The 22,320-nt window shown below is 42.7% G+C and overlaps 1 protein-coding gene across 3 annotated transcripts in view; it reads left to right on the forward strand.

Moving 5' to 3' along the window:
- The window catches only part of PARD3B (par-3 family cell polarity regulator beta), a 2,266,259-nt gene that overhangs the window by 1,741,410 nt on the left and 502,529 nt on the right, over positions 1–22,320 (forward strand). The window lies entirely within an intron of this gene.

Below are 22,320 nucleotides of genomic sequence, written 5' to 3' on the forward strand. Positions count from 1 at the left end.
GGGATCACCTTTATCTGAATGACAGTCAGGAAAAGAGGCACTTTCTTCAAAATCTGTAAGATGCCAGCTTTATTTGCAGGAGGTTTGAAAAATAAAAACAAACAAACAGTAAATGAAATCCTTGCCGTCCGGCGCTAACTAAACAAATAGTCTCCTCTCTATACAGTGCGGGGCTAGTCCCCGTCACCCACAAAAACATGCGGAAAAGCAAACCTTTTAGTCCAACATCCAGAGCTCCTCTCACTCAGGTTCCTTCCTGAGTCTCAAAACCAGAGCAACCTGCTGTGCTCTTCCTGGATATTTAAAGTCCAGCTGACTGTGGACGCCAGTGGATCCAAACATCCGGACCGGAACCCAGCCTGCCACCAGAGGCTGAAAAAAACGGGCCGGATTCCAGTTCAGTCCCTTACAATGGAACGAATGCAAGGTAAAATGTACCTATTATCGTCACCTCGCATACCGTCACAAAATATATCCCTTTAATTGGTTTTTAATATTTTATGATTTAGAATAGTTTTTGAGATTAGTCTATGTAATTTGGAATATATAGAATGTTATTATGATGTTGACTGTTATATTATATATACAGTATCTCACAAAAGTGAGTACACCCCTCACATTTTTGGAAATATTTTATTATCTCTTTTCATGTGACAACACTGAAGAAATGACACTTTGCTACAATGTAAAGTAGTGAGTGTACAGCTTGTAGAACAGTGTAAATTTGCTGTCCCCTCAAAAAAACTCAACACACAGCCATTAATGTCTAATCCACTGGCAACAAAAGTGAGTACACCTTTAAGTAAAAATGTCCAAATTGAGCCCAAAGTGTCAATATTTTGTGTGGCCACCATTATTTTCCAGCACTGCCTTAACTTTCTTGGGCATGGAGTTCACCAGAGCTTCACAGATTGCCACTGGGGTCCTCTTCCACTATTCCATGACAACATAACAAGCATGGTCGACCATGGCAAGGCCTGTTCTGAGTGGAACCTGTCCTGGTAAACCGCTGTATGGTCTTGGCCACCGTGCTGCAGCTCATTTGGCAATCTTCTTCTAATTCTTTTTTTCAGATCCTCAGAAAGTTCTTTGCCATGAGGTGCCATGTTGAACTTCCAGTGACCAGTATGAGAGAGTGATAGCAATAACACCAAATTTAACACACCTGCTCCTCATTCACACCTGAGATCTTGTAACACTAATGAGTCACATGACACCAGGGAGGGAAAATGGCTAATTGGGCGCAATTTGGACATTTCCAGCGGTTTAGACATTAATAGCTGTGTTGAGTTATTTTGAGGGGACAGCAAATTTACACTGTTATACAAGCTGTAGCTCACTACTTTATATTGTAGCAAAGTGTCATTTAAAATATTAAAATATTTAAGAGATATAATAAAATATTTACAAAAATGTGAGGGGTGTACTCACTTTTGTGAGATACTGTGTGTGTGTGTGTGTATATATATATAAATATATATATATATATATATATATATATATATATATATATATATATATATATATATATGCGCTATGTGACTGCTGCTCCTCTCTGCCAATCCCTTCACTGGCTTCCACACTACCCCACCGTAAGAAATTCAAAATGCTTACCACAGCATACAAGGTCATCCACAACATCGCCCCCAGCTACATCATCAACCTCATCTGCAGATATTGCCCAAATCATCCTCTCTGCTCCTCCCAAGACCTCCTGCTCTCTAGCTCCCTTGTTACCTCCTCCCATGCTCGCCTCCAGGACTTCTCCAGAGCCTCTCCTATCCTCTGGAACTCCCTGCCCCAGTATGTCTAGTCAGCCCCTACCCTGTCCGCCCTTAGGCGATTCCTGAAAACTCAACTATTCAGGAAGCCTACCCCACCTCCACCTAAGAACAGCATCTGGGCCGCCTCCGTCAGATCACCCACTGCAGCTATTACCTTTTGTACCACCTCCCCCTCCTTTTAGATTGCAAGCTCAACGAGCAGGGCCCTCCTGTCCCTTCTGTATTAAACTGTCCCTCCTCTACAGCGTAAAGTGCTGTGCAAACTGTTGGCGGTGCTATATGAGTTCTGTATAATAATAATAAATATATATATATATATATATATATATATATATATATATATATATATATATATATATATATGGATTTGTGCCTACATGCATCATTGCTGGAAATTCAGTTATGTTTGTACAGGTAAAGGTGGTCAGGTTCATTGGAATGTACAGAGTATATTTTTTTCTCTCCCTTCTAATTTCTAAAGCTCCACTATTGTAATAAATGAACTTAATGTTACTGAATGCTATTAAAATGATTCACGATTCATCTGAAATGATGAATGAAATGCAGTAAATTACTATACGTATGAGTCTAATTATAAACTCATCAAGTTATCGTCTGAATGAAGAAAAACACTTACAGAGAAATCCTTGTATTTCCTACTGAGTCTCCGAAGCCCCCAGCACAAGTAATACAGCTGTCATTATTTGAATGATATGTCCTTAGCACATTTCCTCCTGAGCCAGTAATGTACTCAGCCAGTTATCCACTGTTGGGTGCAGTAGGCATCTAGTCACTGGTGTAGTTAGAGCTCACTAGACTGAAAGATTAATCAAACCAACAAATATGTTTACAGGTAGGGTGCTGTTGGCTGATTATAATTTAATATAGAAAAAGGTGAATTAATTGGATTCCTGTGAACATCACTGGTTACTCTAAAAATTTAGTTTTTACTCAGGAAGGTGATAAATCGTGTGCCTATATACAGACAGCTCTGTTACTGATAACAATCATTAATTCAATGTATGTACTCTTGTCAAAGTACCACATAACCATAGCTTCTGGAACTTCTGCCTTCTGGAGAGAATTTTTTTTTTTTTCACATTAGCCTGCTCAGTGACATCATTGTGTTTTTTACTAAGTAGATATTTTTCAAAATAATTAAATATGGAAAAAGGAAATTCTCTACAATATGGAAAGTGTCTTGATGCTTAAAAACACTTGTTATTGTTTGTTGTTTATCCATTAACGGCGCAGTTATTGAGAATTATCAGAACTCTGGAAGGCGAAGAGTAAAGGACTTTGATCTCTCTTTTTTATGTGTGTATTAATAACTGTATTTTCACTTCCACTTCCTTAAAATGGTAGTAAAGTCTGTTCTACCACTTGTACCTACAAACAAGCCTATAGTATAGTGTAGTTACTGTGAATATCTCCTAAACTTGCACAGCCGGTGACATTATTGGCTCATTCCCTCTGAAGGTCCGGCATACAGTGCCGGACCTTCAGAGCCTGTGCCATAAACAGTGGCTCCCGTGTGCATGCGCGGGAGCGACGTCATTGCGCCCCCAGCCACTCATGTAGCCGGAGGACGTGAACCCAGCAGGAAGACCGGGGGAAGATGTCAGCCCTCTCAGCAGTGACAGCACGGTGCCGGAGGGCTTCGTTCTAAGGTAAGTCTCTCACAATGTGCTAGTATGCGATGCATAATAGCACATTATGACATTGTCTTGCAAGGGCTTTTTTTTTTTTTCATTGACTACGGTTTACTACTGCTTTAATATTATTGATGAGCAACAAATTCTGATTGTGAGGATATCTAATAAAATATAAAAGTATACTGTACTACTCCACATAACCATACAATTTCATGTTAGGTGGAAGTGGAAAAAATATTTTCTTGATGTGTTGGTTTTGCAGTGAGCTTAGCTATTGTAGTCAGTCAATCTCAAATACATGCTTTATGAGATACAATAAATAAAATCTATACATCATATTCATTCATTTTTTCTTTTCCTGTTGGCCATCAGATACTGCTTATGCCATGTCTGAGTTTTTATGCTGAAGTTAAACATAGATATACAAAGATATACTCAGAGAGCTTCAGCATTTGTGAATTAGACATTGAAGCGATTCCACATGGTGTCAGGTAAAAAAATAAATAAAACATAAACCACTGCTGTCACTTTTGATGACTAGCCAGCCATTTGAAAGAAATGCCATCGTTATGACAGTGGAAGGGGCAAGAAGAAATTACTTCACTTTAGTGCCACCATCATGCAAAATAGAGATGTCAGGGGCATTAGCAAAGCAAGGGTAAGCAGAAACAGGAAATTCCTGCTGTTCCCAAGCTTGTCACAAAGTAGCAGAAGGTTAATTTATCCATGCCAAGTGGTTACATTGTCAAATAGAGTTTAGTATATACAGCAGGATGATGAACCTGACACTGTGACTTTGAACCTGTGTCCCATTCAATTGTTTTTCTCCTCTTCCCTTTCTAGCATGATTCCTCTGTGTGCAAGTTCATTATTATCTCAGTCTCAACTTGTCTTTTGTCATACTGTGCCTGTTAGCGAAAGTGGCACTGGTAGTGACAACAACTGGAGGCTAATCTTCAAATCTTAGCAATCTAAGGCCTCGTACACACGGTTTGAAAATCAAAAGGGAAAAGTCTTAAGATGAGCTGTCTGTGGATTTTCGGATCGTTAGTATGGTGCATTCGACAAATGATTTGACTTTTACATCAGACAAAAGCTGGATGTGCAGGCTATAAAATTTTTGTTGGATGTGAACTCAACATCTGATTTTTGGATGGTCAGTACAGAAATCCGTCACACAAGAATCGAAAGTACAAATACGCATACTCGGAATCAAGGAATGACTGGGAAGAGTTTGGTCTTGTAAACTACCGTTTGTAATCGAGAATTAACATTCGTGACGCGGCAATTGATGAAATGTCAAAATGCACCGCACATTCTCATCTTCTTTAATGGGATAATAATGAAGCTGCTTTGCTGGCGATACTGATTTAGTTATGCCAAACGTATTTTAAAAGGCATTTGTTTTGTATGATCTGAAAATTGTGAAACAACGCTCACCAAAATTCAACTAACACGAAGTTAGCATAAGGGGCCCAAAGGGTGGCGCTTTAGAAATGAACTCTTTATACTCTCATAGTACGTCACTACGTTCGGGTTTGTCAAACGACAATTTGCAGATTGTATGCTAGCCTCCCTGGCGGTATGATTATTTCGGATTTTAGGTGCTGAAAGCGGTACCATCGTTTTGCATGGAAATTTGGCGTTTTATATTGTAGGTCTGTAAATCTTAACAATAACACACTTAAATCTGTCCAAACCAAAGTCTAGTAGATATCCCGGGTATGATAAAGTTTGAAACACAAAAACATAAATTATAATATAATAAATAAAAATAAATAATTAAAAAAAAAAATAGTAATAAAATAAATTTCCCCACAATTCACTATCGCTCAATTCTGCAAGTGTTCTAATTTACTATTGCTGTTTTCTAGCTGGTCTAAAGCCACTTTTGACGTAAAGGGACACTTTTTGGTTGCTATGGACAATCTCCAGTTTCCAGGCAGAAAGAACAGTGTATATCATGTAAAACTGCATGCAGGGCATAGGACAAAGCACTGGGGACAAAAGGGATGTGAAATCATTTCATACAGTACTGTAATCTGTAAGATTACAGTACTGTATGTGTTATGATTTTTACTTTTTTTTTAATTTGCCGCCAGGCTCCGCCCCCGTGCGTCGCGCCGCTCGCAGGGAACGGAGCCTGGCACAGAGAGGCTTCGGAGGAGGACGGAGCCCTCGGACACTGCGAGTGACATCGCAGGATCCCGGGGACAAGGTAAGTAACGCCGCCCCAGGATCCTGCAATGCGATCCCGAGTGTGGCTCGGGGTTACCGCTAATGGTACTGAATTTTAACCCCGAGCCACACTCGGGAAAACCGCCAGGGAGGCTAGACAAAATCCTGCACACGCGCTTTTGACAAAAATCAGACGCTCGGTTGTCCAACAATCAGACCATGTGTACGAGGCTTTAGGAAATCTAACTGTGGAGGAAAATATGATGTTTGGAAACTACCAGTATAAGGGATGTAGTAAGGATGGAGACTTGCAAGGAATGCAGTAAGAAGTGGGAGACGGGCCGCACAATGGTGTAGTGGGTAGCACTCTCACGTAGCAGTAAAAAGGGTCACAGTAAAAAGGGTCAACCACAACACTACCTGCCTGGAGTTTGCATGTTCTGCCTGTGCCTGCGTGGGTTTCCTCCGGGTACTCCGGTTTCCTCCCACACTCCAAAAACATGCTGGTAGGTTAACCACTTCAGCCCCGGAAGGATTTACCCCCTTCCTGACCAGAGCACTTTTTACAATTTGGCACTGCGTCGCTTTAACTGCTAATTGCGCGGTCATGCAATGCTGTATCCAAATGAAATTTGCGTCCTTTTCTTCCCACAAATAAAGCTTTCCTTTGATGGTATTTGATCACCTCTGTGGTTTTTATTTTTTGCGCTATAAACGGAAAAAGTCCGAAAATTTTGAAAAAAAAATGATATTTTCTACTTTTTGTTATAAAAATAATCCAATAAACTCAATTTTAGTCATACATTTAGGCCAAAATGTATTCGGCCACATGTCTTTGGTAAAAAAAATGTTAATAAGTGTATATTTATTGGTTTGCGCAAAAGTTATAGCGTCTACAAACTAGGGTACATTTTCTGGAATTTACACAGCTTTTAGTTTATGACTGCCTATGTCATTTCTTGAGGTGCTAAAATGGCAGGGCAGTACAAAACCCCCCTAAATTACACCATTTTGGAAAGTAGACACCCCAAGGAAATTGCTGAGAGGCATGTTGAGCCCATTGAATATAAATTAAAAAAAAAAATTTACAAAAGTTGTCACTAAATGATATATTGCTCACACAGGCCATGGGCATATGTGGAATTGCACCCCAAAATACATTCTGCTGATTCTCCTGAGTACGGGGATACCACATGTGTGGGACTTTTTTTTTTTGATGGACTTTACGAATGAACGGACTTGCCTACACACAATCCACCAAAGTCCGTCGAATTCGTACGTGATGATGTACGACTGGACTAAAACAAGGAAGTTCATAGCCAGTAGCCAATAGCTGCCCTTGCGTGGCTTTTTGTCCGTCAAACTAGCATACAGATGAGCGGACTTTTCGACCGGACTCGAGTTCGACAGATAGATTTAAAACATGTTTCAAATCTAAGTCCGTCCAACTTTTGAGAAAACAAAGTCCGCTGGAGCCCACACACGATCGAATTGTCCGACGAAATCCTGTCCGCCGGGCAAAGTCTGCCGTAAAGTCCGCTCGTGTGTACGCGGCATTAAGGGCATAAATTTTTGATTTCACTCCTCACTACCTATCACAGTTTTGAAGGCCATAAAATGCCAAGATGGCACAATTTGGCACAAATTGTGGGAAAATTACAAACTTTTTTTTTTTTTTTTTTTTTTGCACAAAGTTGTCACTAAATGATATATTGCTCAAACATGCCATGGGCATATGTGGAATTACACCCCAAAATACATTCTGCTGCTTCTCCTGAGTACATGTGTGGGACTTTTTGGGAGCCTAGCCACGTACAGAGCCCCGAAACCAAGCACCGCCTTCAGGATTTCTAAGGGCGTAAATTTTTGATTTCACTCCTCACTACCTATCACAGTTTTGAAGGCCATAAAATGCCCAGATGGCACAAACCCCCCCCAAATGACCCCATTTTGGAAAGTAGACACCCCAAGCTATTTGCTGAGAGGTATGTTGAGTCCGTGGAATATTTTATATTTTGACACAAGTTGCGGGAAAATTACAAACTTTTTTTATTTGCACAAAGTTGTCACTAAATGATATATTGCTTACACAGGCCATGGACATATGTGGAATTGCACCCCAAAATACATTCTGCTGATTCTTCTGAGTACGGGGATACCACATGTGTGGGACTTTTTGGAAGCCTAGCCGGGGCCCCCGAAAACCAATCACCGCCTTCAGGATTTCTAAGGGCGTAAATTTTTTATTCACTCCTCACTACCTATCACAGTTTCAAAAGGCCATAAGGCCACATATTCCCATGGCATGTTTGAGCAATATATCATTTAGTGACAACTTTGTGCAAAAAAAAAAAAAAAATTGGTCTTTTTCCCACAACTTGTGTCACAATATAAAATATTCCATGGACTCGACATGCCTCTCAGCAAATAGCTTGGGGTGTCTACTTTCCAAAATGGGGTCATTTGGGGGGGTTTTGAACTGTCCTGGCATTTTATGCACAATATTTAGAAGCTTATGTCACACATCACCCACTGTTCTAACCACTTGAAGACAAAGCCCTTTCTGACACTTTTTGTTTACATGAAAAATATTTTTTTTTGCAAGAAAATTACTTTGAACCCCCAAACATTATATATTTTTTTAAAGAAAATGCCCTACAGATTAAAATGGTGGGTGTTTCATTTTTTTTTCACACAGTATTTGTGCAGTGATTTTTCAAACGCATTTTTTTGGGAAAAAACACACTTTTTTCATTTTTAATGCACTCAAACACACTATATTGCCCAAATGTTTGATGAAATAAAAAAGATGATCTTAGGCCGAGTACATGGATACCAAACATGACTTGCTTTAAAATTGCGCACAAACGTGCAGTGGCGACAAACTAAATATATTTTTAAAAGCCTTTACAGGTTACCACTTTAGATTTACAGAGGAGGTCTACTGCTAAAATTACTTCCCTCGATCTGACCTTCGCGGTGATACCTCACAAGCATGGTGCAATTGCTGTTTACATTTGATGCCAGACCGATGCTTGCGTTCACCTTTGAGCGGGGGGGGACAGGGGTGCTTTTTTTTTTTTTTTTCTTTATTAATTTTGTGCTTTTTTATCTTATTTTTAAACTGTTCCTTTCATTTTTTAAATCATTTTTATTGTTATCTCAGGGAATGTAAATATCCCCTATGATAGCAATAGGTAGTGACAGGTACTCTTTTTTGAAAAAATTGCGGTCTATTAGACCCTAGATCTCTCCTCTGCCCTCAAAGCATCTGACCACACCAAGATCGGTGTGATAAAATGCTTTCCCAATTTCCCAATGGCGCTGTTTACATCCGGCGAAATCTAAGTCATGAAATGCTCGTAGCTTCCGGTTTCTTAGGCCATAGAGATGTTTGGAGCCATTCTGGTCTCTGATCAGCTCTATGGTCAGCTGGCTGAATCACCGGCTGCATTCTCAGGTTCCCTGTTGGGACAGGAGAGCCAGAGAAAAACATGGAAGACAGTGGGGGGGGATTCCCTCCCACTGCTGGTAAAAGCAGTCTAGAGGCTAATTAGCTGCTAGGATTGCTTTTACATGAAAGCTGACCACTGGCTGAAAAGAATGATACCAAGATGATACCAAAATCTGCAGGCATCATTCTGGTATAAGTAGTAAAAACAATGCAGCGCTAAGGATAACCAATAAGTGAAAGTGTAAACAAATACCAAAAATCTTAGAAAAATACGAATGACATATTACCATAAACCTAATAACATAAAAAACATCCCATAAGATTAATATAATCACTAAAAAATTGTGCATAAAAATAATAATCAAGTGATAGTGTCATATAGGCAGAAAAATTCATAAGAAATATAATCATACAAAGAGTCACATCACATATAGTGCAATATCAAAAAATAAATAAAAAGTTCATAAGCATAAAAAAGCTGATCCAGAATCCGTGATAAGAAAATCCAATCTCCCAAGAGGTGAATGCACCCAAGTGAATATGAGGCTCCTTACTGACTCGGAAGACCACAACGGTCTGGCATATGGGAGATTAGAGGTATCCCAACAACCTATACCGGCAGCTGGATCTGCGGCTAAAACTGTATGGCTCCGGGAATAAGCACAAGAAAGGTTCCCATAGTGTAATCATTCCAACCAATAAAAGTTTAATGAATAAAAGATGCACTTACAAACAGATCCAATAAGCAAGTGTAAAGGCAATCACGATGTTACGGTGTCTCCGCAGGCTTCCAGCTGTGCACACACTTCCCATCAGATTCGGCAGAGAGGAACAGCGTAGTGACGTTAGCGTCGTAGGCCACACCCTACGCGTTTCGTCACGATAGGACGTCGTCTGGGGGTTGGGCCATTCTGGATCAGCTTTTTTATGCTTATGAACTTTTTATTTATTTTTTGATATTGCACTATATGTGATGGGACTCTTTGTATGATTATATTTCTTATGAATTTTTCTGCCTATATGACACTATCACTTGATTATTATTTTTATGCACAATTTTTTAGTGATTATATTAATCTTATGGGATGTTTTTTATGTTATTAGGTTTCATTTAATATGTCATTCGTATTTTTCTAAGTTTTTTGGTATTTGTTTACACTTTCACTTATTGGTTATCCTTAGTGCTGCATTGTTTTTACTACTAATATCTGGAGTTTGTGTCTGACTTTTTGATGCTGGCTGCTTTGGTAATTTAGGGTTAAACTTCCGATTTTTGTTTATTTTTATATCAACCTGTTTTAGGCTGTAAGGGTTAATCCTTTATAGATACCAATTATTTACTAGGTTTGTAGCGCAGCGTTAACCTTTGGGTTTTTTTATACATCATTCTGGTATAACCACTCAAAGTCCAGCAACATACCAGTACGTTGCTGGTCCTTGTTGGGCATATATTGTAAACTTTTTTTTCATGCAGCCTGTGGGCTGAACTAAAAAAAGAGATTGATCGGTGGGTATGCCCACCATTAGAATACCTCCCTTCATCCACCCACTTCTAATGATGGGCATACATGCACCGTATATATATGCCGAAGAATGGGGACATCCTCCCGCAAAAGTTAGGAGCAAATCGCTCCTCTGCCCTCTGCTGCCCCCATGCTTCGGCATATATGCTGAAGTATGTAACCGTGGTGGTGAAATCACCTCCGACAGCGCTGGAGTCATGGCTTTATGTATCGTGGGAGCAAACACTGTTGCTGTCAAGATAAATAAATCTGCTCTGCAGCTGAATGGCGTACCTGAAAACAAAAAAATGGTTAACAATAAAACACAGTAAACAGTATTGTATAAAAAAATTGCATACCTATAAAGTAAACATGATAAAAACATAATAACAATAAAAAATTGCAGAATAGAATACAGTAAAAAAGAGCAGAACAATAGAGAGAGAGAACAGAGAGAGAACAATAAAACGACAACTATTTTTGTTTTTTTTTATCTTATTTTTTTTGTGTTTTTTTTTTTTTTTTACTTTTTTTTTTTTTTTACACTTTTTTTGTAACTGTAACTTTTTTAACTGTAACCGTTTCCAGGTTCGGGTCTCTCAAAATGCGATGGCATCTTGGAAGACCCTGTGAAAGTGTGTCCTAGTCTGTGCAGTGCTGTACCCTTCACTAATACTCAACTAGTGTATGGTAGCGTTCAAAACATTCACCAATGCAAAGACCAGGATTGTCAGGACAGGAGGGACAATAATAGCGGGTGTCACGCCTATATCCGCACTTGCTGCAGACACAACATCTTTTTTGGGGGGCTCGTTGGGTAGGGGTACTCGGGAGGACATAAAGAAAATGCCTCTCATGCAGCCGGCTTACTGCATTTGGTTGTGGAAGGTGAGGTGGAGCACCGTCTGGAAACAGAAGGGCTCTGACGATCTCTTTCTGGAATTTAAGGAAGGATCCAGTCAGTCCTGAAGCTCTGTATAGCACATAAGCGTTCAGCAAAGCCAGTTGAAATAAATAAACAGACACTTTTTTGTACCAGCGTCTGGCCTTACGGGCAACTAGGTACGGCGCCAACAACTGGTCGTTGAGGTCCACCCCTCTCATGTTAAGGTTATATTCGTGGACACAGAGGGGTTTCTCCACAACACCAGTCGCCATAGTAATTTGGACCGTCGTGTCTGCATGAAGGGAGGTAAGAACGAAAACATTCTTATTATCCCTCCACTTCATAGCGAGCAAATTATTACACTGCAAGCAGGCTCTCTCCCCCAGCCTAAGACGGGAATCTACAAGCCGCTGGGGAAAGCCCCGGTGATTAGGTCGCACGGTGCCACATGCTCCTATCTGATGATCAAAAAGGTGACTAAAAAGTGGCACGCTCGTGTAATAATTGTCCACGTACAAGTGGTACCCCTTTCTGAATAAGGGTGACACCAAGTCCCACACAATCTTGCCAGTGCTTCCTATGTAGTCAGGGCAGTTTGTCGGCTCTACGTGACTATCTTTTCCCTCCTAAACCATAAAACTACATGTATAGCATGTGGGCCTGTGTCATGGTTATGCAATAGAGTTTTGTCTATCAGCTTTCCTGTCTCCATGTGTTCATCTATAAAGACCAGCTGACTCTCACCTGACTGCTTTTATTAACTCTCCTCTAGCATGGCTCCACCCCAGCTCCTATCCGAGAACTCTATATTAACTTCTGCACTGCAGGCCAGCCCTGCTGATCAACCTTTGTGTGTTTGGCTTCCTGTTCCTGCCTGCCATGTGCTCTACGTTTGTTTCTGTTACCGACCTTGGCGTGTTCTCTACTATTCCTGTCTGCTCGTGACCCTGACCTCTGGCATGTCCCCGACTATCCCTGTTTGCCTGTGACCCTGAAAGTTGGCATGAACGCTGTTGTCCTTGTCTGCTTGTGGCCCTGACCTTGGCTTATTCCTTTACTATCCCTATCCTCCTGTTGCCTACTGTGGGTGTGAGCTGGGGGACCCTGGGGGTCGCGACCTGGAGCCAATTGCAGCCCAGTCCATCCTCCCCACTAGAGGCTCTGGTGAACACCTGCTGGCTCTTAAATTCCGCGCCCCAGGGAATCCTACGCTCTAACCCCGGTGGGATCCGTGTTGGTGTTCCAGCGGCCCTGCCTTCCTTACCACCCAGACTTCCATCCGCAGCAGTCAGCTGTAGGGTCCACTGCTTTGTGGTGCACTCCTGATCCCAACGGTGCGCATCTGTCACCCAGCCTCAACGTGACCTGACACCCTGTCACAGAGCTTATACATCTTGACCCCGTATCTGGCACGCTTGCTGGGAAGGTACTGTTTGAATGACAAGTGGCCAGAAAACTTAATCAGGGACTCATCAACACAGACAACTTGATGGGGAGTAAACAAGTCTGCAAAACGTTGGTTGAAGTGGTTTACGAGGGGCCGAATTTTGTAGAGCCGATCGTATTCAGGGTCTCCATGAGGACGACAGAGTTCATTGTTGTTGAAGTGCATGAACCGCAAAATCTACTTGTATCGTGCCCTGGCCATGGAAGCAGAGAACACGGCATATGGTGAAATGGGTCAGTGGACCAATATGATCGCAACTCACTCTTTTTGGTTATGCCCATGAGGAGGGAAAGGCCCAGAAAGATCTTAAGTTCGGAAACCGTAATTGGTTTCCAATCTCTGGCAAGGGAGGACTGGGAAATAGTGGCGATGTGTTGACCAGCGTACAAATTGCTTCGGGCCACAATAGATCTATAGAGATCTTCGGAGAAAAAAAGCGAATAAAAATCCAGTGACGAAAAATCAACTGTTTTCACCTGAATGCCGGGTTGGCCAGTGAATGGGGGAAGTACGGGTGCTGTAGAAGTGGTGGGTTCCCAATTAGGATTGGCGAATGCAGCAGGAAGGGCACTATGGGCACGACGGGCCTGTGTTCGTCTTCTTGGTGGCAGCGGGACACTACTTGTGCTTGCCACCTCGCCAGCTTGAACTGCACTTATGGGACTCACCACGTCACCAAGTGTTACTGCAGTGCTGGATGTATGACCAGGGTGTACTAGGCCGCTGGTGCTTGCCAGTTCACCAGAAGGAATAGCAGCGCTAGTACTTCTCTGCTCCATACAAGGGGCCTGCGGTTCTTGCACATCAAGGACAGAAGAAGAAGATCGGGGTCTGGTACGCCTGACCTTGGCAGGGACCACAACTCCATCGTCAGAGCTATCTGTCATGGAGCCGCTGTCGTCTACAGGATCGTATTCTGAGCCTGAATCTGACAGATGAGTGACTTCCTCTTCACTATCTGTCATGCTCAGAAACGTGTAGGCTTCTTCACTAGTGTACCTTCGATTTGCTATTTTGGGCTCTAAATTTAGTGGTACACTAGTGAGACTTACAGGCAAAAAGCTCCTGACTGTATCAAAACGCTACCAACAAAGACTGTTAGCGATCGCAGGGATCAGGCCTGACTCTGCGAACGCTGCAGTTATGTGTGTTTAGTGTTTTGTAAGTGACAGTGATCGATCGATGGTGGGCTGGGCAGGGCTGGGCCAAGGGGCAAAATGCAGGTGCTAGCAGGTATCTGGGCTGATCCCGCTAACACTGCGTTTTTGGGAACCCTAAACTGCTGGGGACGCTAGTATAGATCTGATCAGATCAGATATTGATCCGTTCAGATACTGTACCACTAAGGGAGGTGTATGGTGCGTGCGTGGGTGTTAGCGTTACTGGCGCTAACCCGATGCTGCCTGGGGCGACGCAGACCTTATCTGACCCTAAAACTTAACTTATATCACCGACGGGCGATTAGGGGGTTAAACCTTTATTAGGTAATAAACGGCGGGTCCCTGAAACTATAAAAAACAAACTAACTAACCAGCGTCACCCGTAACAGTTATACGGTGATCACTGGTGAAAGGGTTAACCTTTATTAGGTAGTATATGGGGGTCCCTGTCGCTATAAAACACTGACAGCGAACCTATATACTTACCTCCCTAACTAGCGTCACCTGTGACACTAATACAGCGATCAGAGAAACAATCGCTTAGTGACACTGGCTACAGGGGGTGATCAAGGGGTTAAAACTTTATTAGTGGGGGTTAGGGGGGTATCCTAGTCCTAAAAGGGGCTACCAATAACTGCCCTACCACTTATAACTGTCACAAACTGACACCAATGCAAAAAAAAAAACTGCTATTGGTGTCACTGTGACAGGGGGGACAGGGGAGTGATCGGGGGGTGATGGGGGTGAAAAGTGTGCCTAGTGTGTTCTACTGTTAGTGTAGTGTTGTGCAACTCATATCGATGTCTTCTCTCCTCGGCGCTGGAGCGAAAAGACCGGCTCGAGGAGAGATGACATCACTTCCTCTGCCGCTGTTTACATTACAGCAGCAGAGGAAGATTGTCGTTCGCTGGGAGCGATCGCAAGGGGGTGGCCACGAATGAGTGGCCTCCCCCTCAGCCTGGATCGCTCCCAAAATGAAGCTGGCCGCCTCGGGCACTGGGGGGGGTACGTGATTTTGCCTGCCCGTGCCATTCTGCCGCAATATATCTGCGTTAGGCGGTCGGCAAGTGGTTAATTAACTTCTGTCTAAATTGGCCCTAGTATATGAATGTGAGTTAGGGACCTTAGATTGTAAGCTCCTTGAGGATAGGGACCGATGTGAATGTACAATGTATATGTAAAAGCGCTGCGTAAATTGACGGCGCTATATAAGTACCTTAAATAATAATAATTACTAAAGATTAAAGTCTATCCAAACCCCCACCATTTTCCCATTTTGATTAATTACAAACCAGGGCCAATGTACACTGTCCTAGTTCATTGTCTAAATGCTTTTGTTTCGTATTTGCCTCATCACTTGGAATAGTTGTTTCCAAGCCAGGGATTCAGCAGTGCTTGCACATAATTTCCTTGACTCTCAATTTGCTGCTGGTACTACCTACACAGTACCCAAGGCAGGTGGAAGAGCTTCAAGAGAGTTTTGGTCTGGGGCTATCATCTCAGCTTGGAGCAGTGTGTTGTCAATCAATAGGACTATGGGAAGAGATGGCATGGCTGGCTGCTGACAAATAATCTGGAGGAGGGCTACCAGCAGTGACAATACCGATAATGTCGATATCATTTCCTACGTCTTACAACCTCACATACCATTTTAGTCTATGTGGCTATAGTGACAGCAGTGTGTGACAATGCTGCTGTGTTTTGACTGCAAAACAAAGCATGTTGTCACCCTATAAAAGGACATACACTGAAGAATTACCAGGTGCAAAGATCATTTTGACGTGGGAACTTTACAAAGCAAGTAGTATTGTCCTAATGGTATTGATGACCTGCATAGTTTTAACTTTTGTATGTAGTTCTTCTGAAATCAATGAGGATGAAATGTCATTGAGCAATGTAAAGAGAATAGAATGGCAACATATTGTCAATAGGACAAAATTATGTGGAAGTGAAGCAAATCAAAAACTTTGCTGTACTCAAGCCAGTAAAAACATGCATTCCAGCAAAGCAGATCTTCATATTTTTTTGTAGATTAAAATAAACAATTGTCTACAATTGTCTAGCAAAAAAAAATGTGGGGACATACCACCATTTCAAAACCGTGCTTCTCAAATCTATAAGCCCACCAATAATGAACATAAACAAGTAGTGAATAAACGGAGAACAAGTTTACCTAGGTAGGGTAACCTCCAGTTAAGTTTGCTCTAAATTTGATGTACAGAAAAAAAGAAAAAAAAAAAAAAGAAAAAAAAAAGAAAAACAGAACTAGAAAAAAACCCTTTGAGAGCCCATAATTGAAAAAGCTCCATGAGAGCCCACAGTGCAATTGACTATAAATATTGACATGGAGGATTTTGAGAAGATAACTTACCCCTACTTAAGAGGTTTGGATAACTATACTAACATGTAGGGATAAGTTATTTTTTTGGGCCAGACATACAGTACACTATTTGGCTTATTAATAAATATGAAACATTTGCTCCAATATGCTTGCTGGAATGTGTTTGTAATTTTCCCTTTCCTTAGGTACTTAAAAGAGGATGTGTTAGTTTACAGCACTCCCTGGGAATGTCATAAGCCAAGAAAATGGAATAAAGTGGTTAATCCAGAAAACAGAAAGTATAATTACACGTTTTAATATTTATTTGTCCAGATTGTAGAATGTGTAGCAGAATTTAAAAACAAAGTAGATAAGATCAAACCTGACACAGTTTGTTTAGTAGATTGCTTTATTAGTTTATTAGATTTCCCCTTTGTTACATTTCAGTAAGCCAACAGCAGCAGCAATAATTTTTCATTGTGATATATTTGAAACTGTCAGCTTCAGTTTTTCGTTTAATTAATTCATCTCTGTTCCTGTTTATTGAAAATAGTCATGTGACATCATAGCATTGTTATACAGGTATAATCAAGTCTGATCTTTTTGACAGTCTGCACTGTTATAACCTTTACTTGGCATGTACAAACCTAACCAGACTTTAAATGTTTCCAGATTCCAAAAGAGGTAAGATGTAATGACATGATTCAAATGCAGGTGCTACTAGGTCTCAGATATGAAATTCAAGATAAAGTTTAAATACCAGATATCTGAAGTTCATTTTATAGATAAATCCCAACACAGGTGAAACTTGCCTTATCTTGCAAACCTGCTTGGTAAGGCTATGTAGCATTGACACCCTACCTCTGATAATAAGTGATCAATCAACTCTTAACTTAACTCTGTAGGTCTACCTAAAATGTATCTAAAGCCGGGGCTTTTTTTTCTCAGAGAATAGGTGCAGGAACTCGCCCTCTCTGACCAACTCTCCGCCCCAACCATGCCCAAACTCCACCCTAACCACACCCAAACCCTGCCCCCAGCCACACCTACAGTGGAGCCAAAAAATTGTAATGAGTTAAGGCTTATAACTGCATATCACATAAGGATAATCCCCCAAAATCCCCCCCCAGCTCGCCTCTCATCACAAATTCCCCCCAGCTCTCCTCTCATCACAAATACCTGCTCTCATCACAAATCCCCCCCCCAGCTCCCCTCTCTGTACATATTCCCCCCATCTCTCCTCTCATCACAAATCCCCCCCCCCAGCTCCCCTCTCTGTACATATCCCCCCCATCTCTCCTCTCATCACAAATCTCCACCCAGCTCTCCTCTCATCACAAATCCCCCCAGCTCTCCTCTCATCACAAATCTCCACCCAGCTCTCCTCTCATCACAAATCCCCCCAGCTCTCCTCTCATCACAAATCTCCACCCAGTTCTCCTCTCATCACAAATCCCCCCAGCTCTCCTCTCATCACAAATCTCCACCCAGTTCTCCTCTCATCATAAATCCCCCCAGCTCTCCTCTCATCACAAATCCCCCCAGCTCTCCTCTCATCACAAATCCCCCCAGCTCTCCTCTCATCACAAATCCCCCCAGCTCTCCTCTCATCACAAATCTCCCCCAGTTCTCCTCTCATCACAAATCCCCCCAGCTCTCCTCTCATCACAAATCCCCCCAGCTCTCCTCTCATCACAAATCTCCCCCAGTTCTCCTCTCATCACAAATCCCCCCAGCTCTCCTCTCATCACAAATCCCCCCAGCTCTCCTCTCATCACAAATCCCCCCAGCTCTCCTCTCATCACAAATCCCCCCAGCTCTCCTCTCATCACAAATCTCCCCCAGTTCTCCTCTCATCACAAATCCCCCCAGCTCTCCTCTCATCACAAATCTCCACCCAGTTCTCCTCTCATCATAAATCCCCCCAGCTCTCCTCTCATCACAAATCTCCACCCAGTTCTCCTCTCATCACAAATCCCCCCAGCTCTCCTCTCATCACAAATCTCCACCCAGTTCTCCTCTCATCACAAATCCCCCCAGCTCTCCTCTCATCACAAATCCCCCCAGCTCTCCTCTCATCACAAATCCCCCCAGCTCTCCTCTCATCACAAATCCCCCCAGCTCTCCTCTCATCACAAATCCCCCCAGCTCTCCTCTCATCACAAATCTCCCCCAGTTCTCCTCTCATCACAAATCCCCCCAGCTCTCCTCTCATCACAAATCCCCCCAGCTCTCCTCTCATCACAAATCCCCCCAGCTCTCCTCTCATCACAAATCTCCCCCAGTTCTCCTCTCATCACAAATCCCCCCAGCTCTCCTCTCATCACAAATCCCCCCAGCTCTCCTCTCATCACAAATCCCCCCAGCTCTCCTCTCATCACAAATCCCCCCAGCTCTCCTCTCATCACAAATCTCCCCCAGTTCTCCTCTCATCACAAATCCCCCCAGCTCTCCTCTCATCACAAATCCCCCCAGCTCTCCTCTCATCACAAATCCCCCCAGCTCTCCTCTCATCACAAATCTCCCCCAGTTCTCCTCTCATCACAAATCCCCCCAGCTCTCCTCTCATCACAAATCCCCCCAGCTCTCCTCTCATCACAAATCCCCCCAGCTCTCCTCTCATCACAAATCCCCCCAGCTCTCCTCTCATCACAAATCTCCCCCAGTTCTCCTCTCATCACAAATCCCCCCAGCTCTCCTCTCATCACAAATCCCCCCAGCTCTCCTCTCATCACAAATCTCCCCCAGTTCTCCTCTCATCACAAATCCCCCCAGCCTCTCTACTCTGTACAAATCCCACCAGCCTCTCCACTCTGTACAAATCCCCCCAGCTCCCCTCTCATCACAAATCCCCCCAGCTCTCTTCTCATTACAAATCCCCCCAGCTCTCTTCTCATTACAAATCCCCCCAGCTCTCTTCTCATCACAAATCCCCCCAGCTCTCTTCTCATTACAAATCCCCACAGCTCTCCTCTCTGCTGACCCATCCCCCTCCTCCACACACACACACACATACTTTTCAAGGTTTCCTCTCTGCACAAATCCCCCCAAGCTCTCGTCTGTGTACAATGCTCTCCACTCTGCTAAACACACACAAACTTTACCTCTCTGCACACATTCCCCCTCCCCCACACACTTTCACAGTGCACTCCTCTCTGAATGAACTCAGTCCCTGCAAAGCTTTCAATCATTTTCATTCACAGTGACAGATCCCTCACCTCTTCTGTCATCACCACTCTCTGTGGTATGTGCAGGCTTTTTTGTCCCCAGCAAAGTACAGTGGATCAGAGAGCTCCCCCTACTGTAGTACAGAGCTGAAGAGGTGTTTCAGGGCTCCATGCTACAAAGTCTGAGTAGTGGTGGCAGGCAGGGATGGAAGCTTCCTCCTGTATCACTGCACCAGCTGAAGTTTGGGACCTGAAGCACTCACCAGGGCATGAGGGCAGCAGCCCTGAGTGTGCAGCGCTAGCACAGAGAAGCCAGTAAAGGGAGTTCCCTGTGCAGAAAACATCCTCTACTGGCTTCAGTATTAAATGACAGGCTGGAGAGGAGAGGGCTGCCAAAGGTTTCGGAATGCAGTTCTGGTGCATTCTGGCTGAAAAAAAAGCCCTGACTAAAGCTAAATTTTTATTAAATTTTTTGGCAGGGGGTACAGTGTTGAGGGATTAGTTCCTCAGGTTGTGACTGCTGTCTGAACCTCCATTGGAGAGTTTTACCTTCTCTATTTGTCGTGATGAGTTGTCACTACAAGAATGAAGTGGAAATCTTCCAATAAGGACAACTGTTTAGATGACATTTTTCAACATGGAGCTTGCTTAACTTTGGAAAGATTTTCTTTTGCTTTCTGTTGTGTACACATGATACGAAATGAAGTAAAAAACCTTGCAGACAGCCAGAACTAAGCTATCCATAATTTTAGAAGGTTTTGGTTTTAGATACACGTGAACTAAAATACCACACAAATGCCGCATTTTATCACAGCGTAATAGACAGGATCACATGTCACTAAACCGCAATGTAGTTCACTGCGCCGCTCTAGAGTGACATGTATCAGTTACTGCTGTACGAAAACAAAAATTGAGATGTGTGATGCGCTGAATCACACAGCACACCGTCCCCTACCACTGACTCACTGCAGCCAAAACAGACGGACTCCACACATTAAACTATACCTCCCAACATTTTGAGATGGGAATGAGGGACACCTACTACCAAAATGTATGTAGTTTGTGAATTGCGCTATACTGTACAGTGCCTTGAAAAAGTATTCTTACCCCTTGAAGTTAATAGGACACGCCCCCTGCCACACCACCTTAAAGGAGAATTAACCAAAAAAAAAGGTTAATTAAATCCACAAAGGCTTTTTTTACCACTACTTTTCCTTTATATTGGCTTTTGCAGCAATTTAGAATTTGGATGAATGGTTTAGCACTGGGAAACACTTTTTGAAAGATAAAAAGTACATTTTATATACAACTATATAGATCAGATCAAAATGAGGGACAAATGAGGAGGAATGAGGGACAGAGGGACATGATCCAAATCAGGGACAGTCCCTCAAAATCAGGGACAGTTGGGATCTATGAATAAACTGCTGCAGTTTTACTATGTGGTAGCTGTCTGTTTAATGTGAATGAACCCTGAGACTAGTTCCCTATCGGGTCTGTCTCTTTTGTAATTGACAGTGGAAAACAGTGGTCAGATTCCTTAGCCGTTAATAGACTGAATAGTGGCTATGGAACCTGCCCACTTGTAAGGGGACTACAATTGGCTGTGTGTTGGTGCCAAATGGTACAAGTTCCCTTCCCATTTTTTATTGGATACGACAGTTACCCACATGCTGTTAGTTGTAGCCCTTCTCCATCTTGTGTCAAACTCCTGATCAAAGGCCCACTCACGGCATCCCTGGCCATAGGCCTTAATATTTAAGAATAAAGGAATGTCCACACAAGAAATATATTTCTCTTATGTTCATTGACCTAGCTCTTCTCTGCTTCACTAAAGGGTTTATATCACCGCTAGGTATGGGCTGAACAGATCTCTGTTCGGTTCAAACCAGAACTTTCGAACACGGCAAAAGTTCGGACCCGAATAACGAACCCCATTGAAGTCAATGGAAGCCGAACGTCAAAAATCAAAAGTGCCCATTTTGAAGGCTTATATGCAAGTATTGGGCATACAATGGTTATAGGGGTCCAAATCCTGCCCTGGGGGACATGTATCAATAACAAAATAAGTTTGTGAACAACGTAATTTTTAAATGAGCGGTGATTTTTTGATTTTTAAAGTGGAAGCATAAAAATGAAAAATGATTTCCAATATAGTGTCTGGGGGTCCCCTTAGTCTACCTGTAAAGTTGCAGATCTGTACCATGTCTAGAATCTGCTGCAGCAATAATTGCATTTATAAAGCCCAAAAAAATGACATTTTCCCTGCAAGCTGTCTTTATTTTGATCAGCAACAGCTGGGGAGCCAGTGTGTAGTGCACTGGGAACAAGATTAGAGATTGTTTGGATACATTCTGGTGTCACTTTGACTTTGGATAGAAGTAACGGGTGCATAAAAGTTGGTTTTTGGGTGTCGGTGGTGCCTTCCCACCGTAACCCTGTAGAGGTAATCTTGATGAAAGCAAGAATTGGACTTGCTGTAAAAAATTGCAATGATATGCACCTGTCAAACAGGTGCAGCAAAATTACTCTTTGTGGACAAGGAGGCAGGTTTATCCACTCTGGCAAATGCAGGGGACTGCACACTTGTCTCTGCTTGCGTGACATAGGATGAGGAGGATGAGGAAAGTTTAGTAAGCCAGTCCACCACCTCCTCTGCATGCTATGGCTGGATAGCATGGGCAATCTCAATAAACAGAGGAAATTATGCCCTGCCTGAGGACTGATGACCACCTTGTCCATCTTTGCCTGTGGACACATTTGTTGC

Source organism: Aquarana catesbeiana, linkage group LG06 (genome assembly GCF_042186555.1).
Source record: "Aquarana catesbeiana isolate 2022-GZ linkage group LG06, ASM4218655v1, whole genome shotgun sequence".
In the NCBI taxonomy this organism is placed as follows: domain Eukaryota; kingdom Metazoa; phylum Chordata; class Amphibia; order Anura; family Ranidae; genus Aquarana; species Aquarana catesbeiana.